We start from the raw sequence: 12,068 nt of genomic DNA, 5'->3' as shown, positions 1-12,068 counted from the left end.
AAGATACAGCACCTGAAAAATACTAAAAACAGAAAGTAAAACATCAGCTCTGCCAACAACATGTAGAATTGCCACTCAAAGAGAAACCGGTACTAAGAATGAAATACTTTTTATAACATTTCTTAAGAAATTATGTCTTTATGATAATTATCAAATAAATTGACCTTCAAAAACTCCAGTGGTGGGCCTGAGACTTAAGGGAACCTACAAAAACTGGAGGAGAAAATCATCAACCTGTTTTTTAAAATTGTTATTGTTAAGAGAGTGTACATACAGATAAACATATTGTAAGTCAGGTAATGAGTTCATTTCTTGTTTGACAATCCCATCCCTCCTGTCCCTGTCCACAGTGGTATAGCTCATTGTGAACACAGTATCTACAGAGTACAAGTGCTGCCTTTGTTTCCCTGTTCTCCCTGAATATCTCTGACTCCCTCAATGCCCATAAATGGATAAACTAGAAAAGAAAAATTCCTCTTGTTTCCAATTCCTGGAATACATTTCAATATAAACATCAGTAGTTTTCTCTGTACACACATCCCAAACTCATATACTTCCTGCACCCAGTCATAACTCTCACCCAATTCTAAGGTCCACAAAGTAATTCTTTTCACTTTCCCCACAGGAAGAAGCCGAGATTCAGAAAGATTAAGTAACCCATTGGAAATACAAGGCTGAGCACAGTGGATCGTTTTTATGCCTTACCTACTCCAGAGAGTAAGATCTGAATATCATAGTTTGAAACCAACCCAGGTTGACATATTCATTACATGTTTATCTCCAGTTAAACAGAAGAAAGCAAGAATTGTGTGTTTCATGTGGTAGAGCTACAACGCCACCAGACTTGAATGGGAAACGTAAAAGATAGTGTCAATATGATGATTTTCAAGAACCAATGCTGTCCATTACATAATCTCAGACACCTCACACACACACACACACACACACACACACACACACACACACACACCACAATCACATCCCTTAAAGCAGATGTTAGTACTGAAATCCAAATAGTTATTTTTAATTATATAAGTTTTATTTTTTAGCTTTAGTGAGGTTTGACTTGATAGTTTCAACTGATGAGCCACAACTTAGAACTTTGTTATAAATATACCCCTGTCTGTATTAAGAAAAACATTCTCCTAGTTAAGTCTTCCTCCTTTTCCAGCAATGATAAGTTTTCTCTTCTTGGTCTAGTTTCTTCTTTTGGGACTCAATCTCTTAGACTTTTCTGTCTTGCATTGTCTGTAAGTTCATTGATCCAGTAGATCTCAGTCATCCTAATAACCTGGACAGAACCTGCCTTTGGAAAAGTGTTCTAAGCGCACCATTCAGTGGAGATTGTTAGTACTTACCCATAGTCACATTCTCTTCAGAATTGGGAACTTGTTAGGTCCAAGAATTTAGGGAAAGCACTCACTGTGTGCTATTTCATACTTTTTGATTTAATGACAACTTCCATCTATTGTCTACTTTAAGCATTGTGTGAAGAGAAGGATTGCCCCTTAGAGACAGAAGTACTGTACTAACTGTTGCTGTCAAAACATAGAAGGAGGGAAAGAAGCTCTGAAGGAACCGTAGAGCCTAGAAACTGATTTCGTAAAACCCAAACTGCCTTTTATCTTACCGTCAAAATAGAAAGTCAGAGACTGCAGTTACTTGTAAGCTCCATTTATATTCTTGAGCATGGGGCTCCTTTCCTCTTTGTCCTTCTGACCATTTACATCAGGGGCAGGTGGGAAGATGTAACAAGAACACTTAGAGTTTGGGCCTGGGATTAAAAACTCCTTTTTGTGATCATAAACATTCCACCACTTCCTGAATTGTACCTGAGGTGCAGAAGGAAGTAAGGTTAGTAATTCAGAAACTTATAATTACTTCTAAGTTTGCTACTAAGTTTGCTATCTAAACTCATCCATGTCCACCCCCAGAATACTATTTCCCAACTGTGTAGACACCCTTACACTCTGTTCTCCCGGAGCATTTGAGTGTAGGGCATCTTCTGCTTCTTATGTGTACTGCTTTATAAATGGAGATTTTCTCCAAGGCTCAAAATTATTTCATTGATTGGGACATTGTGCAATATGCTAAAGAGAGAGTTACCTGGAAGGAAGGTCCTAGAAGGCAAAGCATCTGCTAGGACAATGGAAACCCATGGTTTGGCCTGCTTAATGTTTTAACTTGTGCACTGAACTAACAGGAGAAAATGACACACTAGGAAATCTGCCAATTATGCCAAATAAAGAGATATGGTGCAAGTCAGAGAAAGGACATTGATTTCATCATAGTTATGACAAGACAAAACCTTAGCACACCATCAGAATACTAATCCATACTCACCTACTTTCTTATTCACCCATATCATTAGGTCTGAGTTGTACGTAAGAGTCCTCAGGAACAGGAAGATCTCGGGGACAGCGTAACATTGTTCTGCCATTTTGGACATAAAATAACTAGTTTGATGAAAGCCCATAGAAATATCCACAAATATGTGCATTTATCCTACTACATTTGATAAGTATACCCTCAGTATATTATCTTTGGTTTGGTCACTTGCTGACATAGCACCTGTCTGGTAGCTCCATTTTGACTTCACTTTATTCACCAGAAATGGAGAAGGAAAGAATGACTACAACACATTTGCATTTTTCTCAATGAGCAGTGAGTGAGTGGCAGGGGAGTATTCAAGAAGCTCCCCATGTTCTCAGTTAGCTAGTACCACCCAGATACCAGCTCAAATCTTGATAAACAGATACAGAACATACATGTAACTTATTGTGCCAGATTCACAGCTAGAGAGGTAGACGAGAAAGTGGAAGGGCTTGGTGTGAAAGCCACAGGTTGATATAAAGCAGAATTCAAAGGATGTGAAGATGAAGCGAGCTACCTGGAAGGGAAAGGAGAGGCAGCTAAAGCAGAAGAGCACCTAGACAGAGAAGATAGAGCACATTTAAGGCCACCAGGACATCAAGGTAACCCATCTGATGTACAACAGTCTGGTTGTGCAAAGCCACAGAGAGAAGTTGGAAGAACATCAGCAAGTGCTCTTGCCCATTTCTAGGGAGCTCTCAGAATGACAGGGTAAGAATTGGTAGCTACAAAGAGCACTGCTGCTGAGCACATCTCAGATCCCTTGCTACCATGATAATTGACATTGGAGAGGAGCAGCAAGGGTTGTATGAGGTGATTGCAACTCACTATGTGGAGGCTGTTCTGCAGCATTGTGGAGTGTGGTCTCAGGATGCTTAGAGCAAAGATCTTATAGCTGGTGTCAAAGAATGCAGTCTACTTGGAGTAGATATTTATAGATGGCACGTGTCTGAACACAACAAGCTGATAATGAGATGCTAGAGGTAGTTTCCCTAAAGATCTAACAGCCAAAACTAGAGAGGCAAACCCAGAGCTCTGCACCACATCAGGCCACCATGCCAATTGCTTCTACCATAGTACTAGCTACCCAGTTTGCACACCCATGACCTTTTACCCTGATTGTGCCCCACAATCCCTCACAACTTTTACTCTTTCACTTTGTTTATGTTTCCTTTTCCCTGCTAAGCACTTCTGGATGCCTGTAATAGCTACCGCAACCCGTGCAAAACTGTTGCTTCTAATCAATTTCCTGACTCTGTAACTCAAATTACAGTCACAGTTACCATTTACCTGGTATCCTAGTCTCTACTACTCTTTTCTGTTACCCATAATTCATAACACCATGGTTCTAACCATCTGAACACTGACACCCCTGTCTCTGATACCCCATTCCCAAACAAAGCAAGGGAATAGTGAGCACAGACAGTCGAGTTTGATACTCCTTTTGCAGGTGCATTGGGACAAGTTATTCCTCAGGTATTTAACACGAGGGACTAACTGGTGGTGGAAAGAAAACAGCTTACTCAAAGATGACTAAAATCCAAGGACATGACTTATAACTTATTGCTAGGAAAGAAGGTCTTGCAGTGAAAGTTAATGAGAAAGAAAATTTTAGAAAAAATATTGGGAATGATGCAAAAGTTGAGCTTAGTCCCTTCTACTAGTGGTCTGAATTATTTTATGACATAGATACGTAATTACTTTGCATTTAAAAATTATATGAAGATGCACATTTATGTGGTACTTATATTAATTGATGGAATAGTTGCATAGTATCACGTTAATTATTTTCAATAGTTTATGCTCTATGATATGCTCATGAGTCTGCCTTTGGCAATATGAATTGAGCTCTCTAACAAATGGAATTTCATTGTCAACTACTACAAGGAGATTACAGATGATAGTACCAAAATGAAACCTGGAACAATAAAACTGAATAAAGCTACAAGTTTGCAGTGAGGGGGTCAGTAGTAAGGGCTATGATAAAAGAGAAATTCTTCACCGTGGAATCTTGGAAAAATAGAAGGTGTTTTCTTGAATTACTAGCTTTTAAAACATTCTTAGAAAGCAAGATATTGTTTTTTATTCTTGCTATTTGGAACCTCTTTAATGAATGGTTTAACAAAAAATTATCAAAACGACTTTGAAAATTCAATGATGTGAATTATCACATTAACATTATACTCAAAGTTGCCTTGAGATGCAGGAAGGCTGTATTCCTTTTCTATTAAATTAATGGAATAAGCTTCCTGTTGAATGATTGGACAGTCCATGACACTTCTTCCAAAACAAAAAATATACTGGAGAGAAAAAAAAAGAGGAGTAGTTCCGGGAAAATGGCGGAGAAAAGCTGGAGGCTAAACAAGCTCTCGCATAGAAAGCAGTTTTATTGTTCCAGTGAACAGTCCTAGGCTGGAGAATTACACCAAGTGTGCCATCACAGTACAGAGAGTTAGCCAGAGAGGGAAAATCCAGGCAAGGAGACAGATCTGAGCACTTGCTGGTAGCTGCGGCTGTGGTGGTGAGCCGCCGCCTCCATAACTACAACACAGAGAATCCTGGACAAAGGTGCCAGACACAGCAAGCTAGTAGATTCTACTCAACACCAGTAAGAACTGACAAGGAGCAGATATCTTCATCCTACAGAATGCAGACCAGAGACTTCAAAGGTACCAAGACTCTGTTCCATGGAGGAGAAGTCACTCAGCCCAGGCAGTGAAAACTCTGCCCCCAAAGGATTGTCTTTCTTCACTGGGTACACAGAGCCAGAGGCTGCCCCTCCCTAAAGCAGCCTAGATAATCAATTGAAATTCAGTAAACATAAACCTTGAGAATGGCTCTAGGCTGGGCTCTGTGAATGTCTCAGAAGCTAGCCCCTCAAGGAAAAGATACTGTTTGCTGAAAGGTCTCAACTCTACCCAGAAGCTAGCCTCATCACAGCATATCCAAACTAGAGGAAACAGCCATCTTCCTCTTTGTGACACTCAAAACAGATCTCCCTCCCACTGAACTAGCCTGGGAGGAGGATTACAAAATTCTGGGTAAAGTAGAGCATTTTTCTGCTTGCCCAAACAAACTGATTTAAGAAACCAATCAAGCCACAGGAAAACCAAACACCGCAAGCAGAACAGAGACTCCACCAAGGGATTGGTTATGGACAAAAGGGAGATACAGGATCTTGCCATTCACCCCCCCCCCCGCCCCGAAAAAATCGAAGAACCCTATTTTATACCTATTTTTATTATTAATTTAAAAAATTGTATTCTATTAATCTTTTTTTCCTCTTATAATTTTTATTTTAGGTGAATATGCATGTGTATGTTCTTTTAAATTTTTATTTTATTTCTACTGAACTTTTGGTCCTTTTTCTTTCTTTCTCATTCTTTTTATTTTTTCTTCTCTTTCATTCTTTTTTTTGAGTGACTAAATTGCAGTTCTGCTCATCTTCAGATATACCTGTCATCGATTATTAGACCTTATCCCTCGTTGTGTACACACATAATCCAGAAATTTATTACTTAATTCAAAACCTCTTAGGCTTAAATTCTGTAATAACAGTATTATCTCTTTATATGTATATAATATTTTAAGTATTTTTATTTTTAGTTTTTCATATCTCCTTTCTATTCCTCCCCTCCTCTCATCCTATCCACGTTTTTCTCTCAATATTACTTTAATAAGCTTGCATAACTTTTGTGTTTCACTTTTTAAATTTAAATTTTTGTTTTTCCATTTTTTCTTGTCTCTTTTTTACTCTTCTCTTTCTCCTATCCTTTCGTCCAATCCATTTCCCTCTTTAAGTTTGGACTTAGTTAATTTTACTCTCTTTTTACCTTTCCACATCTCTCGGATCCTATTTTTCCCCACATTTCTCCCTAAACCTAGTAGTTTCTGGTTTGCCAAATTCTACTTTGCTGTTCTTAGCCCATTAATACATAGTTGTTTGACATTCAATAGATTGTATCTGTTGAAATATATTGTATCTGCAGACTTTTGCCTGTACAACTACAGGATTTTGGTTGATGCTTGCCTTAAAATAGTGTTCTAGCACAAAGCTGGTATTACTTTCATACTAAATAGAGACATTCATGGAATCCATTAAAAGCCAGCCGAAAGAAGTCAGGGAGACCAGAAAGGGAATACTGTATGGAACCCAGCAGAAGGAATTAGAGTCCAAGGAAACCATAACCAATCAACTAAGTGATTTGAGAATAAACACTGAACACCAAATTAAGGAAGTAAAGAAACTCATACAAGATCTAAAACAAAACTCCAACAAAGAATTTGAAGCCATCAAATCCAAGCAATTAGAAGCAAAAGAACTAAAAACAAAATAGAAATTCTTGACAGTAGGTTAAACCATGCAGAAGATCAAAATTCGGGGATTGGAGACAGCTTAGATATTATAGAGAAAGAACATATAACTATCCAAGACAAATCCAAGAAATATGATAGACCTATTCAACATTTGGAAGACATCATCAGAAGGCCTAATCTGAAGATAACAGGTGTAGAGGCGCACCTAGAAACAGAAGTTAATGGTCTAAGAAAATTGTTTCAGGGGATCCTAGCAGAAAACTTCCCAAACATGCAAAATGATAGGTCTATTCAAATACAAGAAGCTTTTAGAACCCTAAATAGACCAGACCAGAACAGGACATCGTATCACCACCTTATAATCCCCACAAGATCAATTCAGACTGAGGAAAAGATCCTCAAAGTTGTCAAGGAGAAAAGATCAATCACCTATAAGGGAAACCAATTAGAATCATCTCAGATTTCTCCACTGAGACAATTAAAGCAAGAAGAGCCTGGATTGATGTAGGCCATGCCCTAAAGACAAACAACTATCAACCAAGCATACTGTACCCAGCTATACTCTCCTTCATAACTGAAGGTCAAATAAAAACCTTCAATACAAAAGAAAAAGTGAAACAATATATCTCTACCAAACCAGCCTTACAAAAGATACTTAAAGATGTCCTACACAGAGAAAACCAACAGGACCACAATAAAGGCCAAGAAACCACACCCAAACTGAGAATCCAAGAACCATAGGAAGAACCCATTTGGCGCAGCATTATCCTGCCCATGTAACTGTAACTCCTCTGTACAGTATGTTCACAAATAAAATTAAATTAAATTAAAAAAAAAAAAAAAAAAAAGAAGGTGGATTAAATGGCAGGAACTCCCAAATATCTCTCAGTCCAATCTCCCAACATTAACAGATTTAACTCTCCAATTAAGCAACATAGACTGTCTAGTTGGATTAAAAAGAAAGATCCTTCCATCTGCTTCCTTCAGGACTCACACCTGGACCATAAAAACAAACCCATTTTGAAAGTGAAAGGCTGGAACAAAATCTACCAAGCAAACAGCCCCCGAAAAGAGGCAGGAGTTGCAATCCTAATATCAGATAAAATAAATTTCAAATTAAAATTAGTGAGAAGAGATAAAGAAAGTCACTACAAACTAATAAAGGATCTCTCCTTCAGGAGGATATTAAAATTCTAAATCTCTATTCACAAAACAATGGAGTAACCAAATTTATGCAAGAAACACTACTTTCTCTCAAATCTCACATAGATCCAAAGACATTAATTGTTGGGGACTTTAACACACCACTTCCCCCAATAGATAGATGAACTCGGCAAAAACTCAACAGAGAAACCGCAGATATAAACAACTGCATAGATCACCTAGATTTAATATTATACCCAGCAGTATCAGAATACACGTTTTTCTCAGCAGCATTTGGAACTTTTTCCAAAATAGACCACAGTTTTAGGTCAAAAAGCACACTTGTCCAAATTCAAAAACATTGAAGTTATACCTTGCATTCTTTCAGACCACAAGGGAATAAAATTAGAACTGAACACCAAAACCACCAAAGAAAGTCCTGTAACACATGGAGGCTGAAGAACACACCATTGAATCATCAGTGGGTCATGGAAGAGATCCAAAACAAAATTCAAATTTTCATAATATTCAACAAAAATGAACACAGAAATTACCAGCTCCTCTGGGACACAGGGAAGACAGTACTCAGAGGCAAGTTTATAGCTCTGAATACATACATCAACAAATTGGAGAGATCTGAAACCAACAATTTAATGAGACATCTGAGTCTCCTTGAAAAAGAGCCGCAGGATAAACCCCAATCCATTAGATGGAAAGAAATAATTAAAATTAAATCAAAATTAAATGAATTAGTATCCATAAAAACATAGAAAGAATCAACAAAACAGAAGTGGTTCTTCAAAAATTAACAAATTGACAGATCCTTAGCAAATCCTGTTAGAAAGAGAAAAGAGGTGCTGGGAAGGTGGCTCAATGGTAGAGGGCTTTCTTTGCATGCATGAGTCCCTGGGATCAATTCCTCAGCACCACATAAACAAAAAGAAAAACGCCAGAAGTGGCACTGTGGCTCAAGTTGTAGAGAACTAGCATTGAGCTAAAGAGCTGAGGGACAGCACCGAATCTAGTATTAGAATGCCCAGCTACAGTAATAAGAAAAGATGCAGATATAAATGGGATCCAATTACGTAAAGAAGAAGTAAAACTCTCCCTCTTTGCAGATGACATGTTCTTATAATTAAAGAATCCCACAGACTCTACTCCCAAATTACTCAAGCTGATTCAAAACTTTGACAAAGTAGCAGGGTATAAAATCAACCATCAGGGCTGGGAAGATGGCTCAGTGGTAGAGTGCTTGCCTTGCATGCATGAGGCCCTGGGTTCGATTCCTCAGCACCACATAAACAAAAAGAAAAAAGCCGGAAGTGGCTCTGTGGCTCAAGTGGTAGAGCGCTAGCCTTGAGCTGAAGAGCTGAGGGACAGCGCCCAGGCCAAGAGTTCCGACTCCACGACCGGACCCAAAAAAAAAAAAAAAAAGAATCAACCATCAAAAATCAATGGCTTTCTGAATGCCAACAATGAGAAAAGCATGGCTGAAGGAAAGGAACACCATTAATAATAGCCCCACAAAAAATAAAATACCTAGGAATTAACTTAACCAAAGAAGTGAAGGACCTCGATGATGAAAATTTTAAAAACCTGAAAAGGGAAATCAAAAGAGAACTTAGAAAGTGGCAAAAATTCCCATACACCTGGATTGGAAAGATCAAAATCCTGAAAATGGCAATAATCCCAAGGCTATCTACAAATTCAATCCAATACCTACCAATATTCCATCCACATTCTTCAAGGAAATAGAAGAGGCTATCCTAAAATTCATATGGAACAATAAAAGACCCTGAATAGCTAAGATGATCCTCAACAGAAAGAACAGTGCTGGAGGAATATTAATACCAAATTTCAAACTCTACTACAAAGCCACAATAATCAAAACAAGTTGGTACTGGCACAAGAATAGACCTCAGGACCAATGGAATAGAATTGAAAACCCAGAAATGAACCTACAGACCTATAGCCATCTAAATTTCGATAAGGGAGCTAAAAAAATAGAATGGAAGAAAGACAGTCTCTTCAGTAAATGGTGCTGGCAAAATTGGTTAACTACTTGCAGAAAATTAATTAGATTAATTAATTAGATCCTTATGTATCACTCTGCACCAGAACCAACTCCAAATAGATCAAAGACCTCGGAGTCAAATCAGACACCCTGAAAACATTACAGGATGGAATCGGAGAAACCCTAGGCCTCCTTGGCACATTCCGACATTTTCTTAATAGAGACCCAGAAACACAAGAAATCAAAGAAAGTTTGGACAAATGGGATTGCATGAAACTGCAGAGCTTCCTGTATGGCAAAGGACATACCTAGCAAGATCGATTGAAAGCCCACAGATTGGGAGGAGATCTGCACTAGGCATATAACAGACAAGGGTCTCCTATCTAAAATATACCTGGAACTCAAAATTAAATCCCCAACAACAAATCCTCAAAGCAACAACTGACCCGAAAATAAGTGGGCTAAAAACTTAAAGAGAAACTTCTCTGAAGAGGAAAGAAGGATGGCCAATACACACATGAAGAAATGTTCAACCTCTCTAGCCTTAAAACAAGTGCAAATCATACCAGCATTGAGCTACCACCTCATCCCAGTTACAATGGCTATAATCAAGAACTCTAAGAACAACAGATGATGGAGGGGATGTCGGCAGAAGGGAACGTTACTGCATTGTTGGTGGGCATGTAAAGTTGTTCAACCACTTTGGAAAATAGTATGGAGGTTCCTCAGAAGACTCCACATAGAGCTCCCCTATAACCCAGCAATACCACTTTTGGGCATTTACCCAAATGATCACAAACAGGACCACACTAAAGCAACCAGCACAACTCTGTTTATTGCAGCATTATTTACCATAGCTAAGATATGGAACCAACCCAGATGCCCCTCAGTAGATGAATGGATCAAGTAAATGTGGTATATATACACAATAGAATTCTATGACTCCATCAGAAAAAAATGACATTGCCCCATTTGTTAGGAAATGGAAAGACCCGGAAAAACATTATGTTAAGTGAAGTAAGCCAGTCCCAAAGAAACATAGATCCCATGGTTTCCCTTATTTGCAATAACCACTCTGTGGCTGAGACAAGCAGAAAAGTTCAGACAAGTTGATGTTAGGCCAAATGAACCCCAAGATAAGGATTCAAATGAGATTTTTCTTTATTGCGATTGTTCCTAACATATTTATAAGATGATTTTTTTGTTGCTTTGAATGTCCCTCCCCCACGGTATAAACCCTGCTTTCACTGTATTTGATGTTGGTATCATTTGTGGAGGGGATGGGAAAAAACAAATTGTTTAAATAGGGATACTGGTGGATGCATTGCAGCGATGAGACGTACAAGTCATTATGTAGAAAAATAACTTTCAACTTTGGCCAGTGAGAGTGGGGGATGGGCAGGGCGGTGTTTGGAGAGCCGGGGGGGGGGGGGGGGAGATGAGAACGGATGGGAAGGGGAAAAAAAGGATGATGCAAAAATGCTTGATGAGAAATGTACTCATTAGCTTGTCCATGTAATTGTTACCCCTCTGTATGGTATTTTCACAATAAAATAAATAAAGGGATGTGCTACAGAATAGATTCTAAATGTAATATTTAATGGTATTGGATTACTTGAAGACAAAGGTTTACAGAAAAATTTAAATTTCAGATAAACTGTAATATATCAATAAACACGTTAAAGAAATATAATTTAAAAATTCATGGTTCAAGGCAAACCCTGACAGAAAAGTCTGAAAGACGCTTATCTGGAAACAAGAAGTGACACTGTGGCTCAAGTTGTAGAGGGCTCCTATTGAGCTGAAGAACTCAGGGATATGTTTACACCCAGGTCCTGAGATTAAACCTCATGACTGACAAAAAGAAAATAAAATTTAAAGAATTAAAGCATTAGGGCTTGGAAAGAGATTCAGTAGTAGAGTGCTTCTCTTGCATGTATGAGGTCCTAGGTTTAATTCCTCAGCACCACATAAACAGAAAAAACTGGAAATGGCTCTTTGGCTCAAGTGGTAGAGCACTAGCCTTGAGCTGAAGATCTCATAAGGGACAGTGCCCTGGCCCAGAGATCAGGCCCTCCTACCACCACCACCAACAACAACAAATTAAAGCATCAAACAACCTGAAGATGTTGTCCAGAATAATGAGTGCGGCATTATCCATTTACATGACTTAGTGACTTTAAACCTAGTTTACCAGGGGAGGTGGTGGGCAATTTGTGTG

The sequence above is a fragment of the Dipodomys spectabilis genome, unplaced genomic scaffold (genome assembly GCF_019054845.1).
Source record: "Dipodomys spectabilis isolate Male_0828 unplaced genomic scaffold, ASM1905484v1 ptg000617l, whole genome shotgun sequence".
Taxonomy (NCBI): Eukaryota; Metazoa; Chordata; class Mammalia; order Rodentia; family Heteromyidae; genus Dipodomys; species Dipodomys spectabilis.
The sequence above is the reverse complement of the archived record's forward strand: the minus strand, read 5'-3'. Positions refer to the sequence as shown.